A 1584-nucleotide genomic window follows, 5' to 3' on the forward strand; every position below is an offset into this window, starting at 1 on the left:
AGTGGATTTGGCAATTTCAGCCACACCCGTGGCTGAAATGTGTTTAAAATCGAGCACACCGCCATGCAATCTCCATAGACAAACGTTATAGTAGAATGGCCTTACTGAAGAGCTCAGTGATTTTCAATGTGGCACCATCATAGGATGACACCTTTCCAACAAGTCAGTAGAGCTGCCCCGGTCAACTGTAAGTGCTACTACTGTGAAGTTGAAACATCCAGGAGAAACAACGGCTTAGTTGCGAAGTGGTAGGCCACACAGAACGGGACCGCCAAGTGCTGAAGCGTAGTGTAGCGGATAGTCCTGACACACATTCCGTAAATTCACCAAAGTTACAGTAATTGTCTGTACTTTTGGTAAATAGCAGGTAATCAATGTCAATGTATGGTAATTTATACTTGACTATCTTAAAAAATATATATTAATATAAAGTATTCATTTTTGAATATCTGTGTCCATATTTCCATGAGTTTTTAGTGGATAAACCATATGATTCAATATAAAATAGCCTAATTAATGTACAAAAACATCCAATCCACAAAGCCATTATTTTCTATAAACTCTGCAACTATTGACTTTTTTTCTTAACTGCCGTCAGCTTGGTGCAGAAACATTTACAACAAAGACATATTGTGATAGTAAAATAAGTTAAAAGTGTGTAAAATATAAAGGACATTTCATGCTGAAGCCCTCATATTAAACACCAATGGTGTTCACTAAGTTGATGGGTTAAATTTGGGATAATGCTTATGGCATTGTCATTCTATTTTGTATTTTATATACATTTATTTAATTACATATGACAAAAATTCCATGTAGATATTAGGCAGAATCTACCGCACACCAAAAAAATGATTAGTGAAGGTGCTGGGAGGCAAAATGCAAAACTAGACAGATACACTTTGCTACCCTATATGCATCAAATCACATTGAAAACCATGTTCAATCACGGAGCACACTTTAATGAATAGCCTGTCAAACCTTCATCAAAGCCACTTGGCAACTGGCATTGATGGCAAAGACAAGCGTCCTCTCTCATTTCAACAAGGACACTATTGAAGTCTCAGGAGCTGAGAGATGTTTAGAAGAAGATGCTTGGCTGAAGCAGAAAAGTGTTGGTTTAGATTGTGCCTTTGTCTTTGTCATAGGTACAGTGCCTTGCGAAAGTATTCGGCCCCTTGAACTTTGCGACCTTTTGCCACATTTCAGGCTTCAAACATAAAGATATAAAACTGTATTTTTTTGTGAAGAATCAACAACAAGTGGGACACAATCATGAAGTGAAACGACATTTATTGGATATTTCAAACTTTTTTAACAAATCAAAAACTGAAAAATTGGGCGTGCAAAATTATTCAGCCCCTTTACTTTCAGTGCAGCAAACTCTCTCCAGAAGTTCAGTGAGGATCTCTGAATGATCCAATGTTGACCTAAATGACTAATGATGATAAATACAATCCACCTGTGTGTAATCAAGTCTCCGTATAAATGCACCTGCACTGTGATAGTCTCAGAGGTCAATTAAAAGCGCAGAGAGCATCATGAAGAACAAGGAACACACCAGGCAGGTCCGAGATACTGTTG

Source organism: Oncorhynchus masou, chromosome 6, assembly GCF_036934945.1.
Source record: "Oncorhynchus masou masou isolate Uvic2021 chromosome 6, UVic_Omas_1.1, whole genome shotgun sequence".
In the NCBI taxonomy this organism is placed as follows: Eukaryota; Metazoa; Chordata; class Actinopteri; order Salmoniformes; family Salmonidae; genus Oncorhynchus; species Oncorhynchus masou.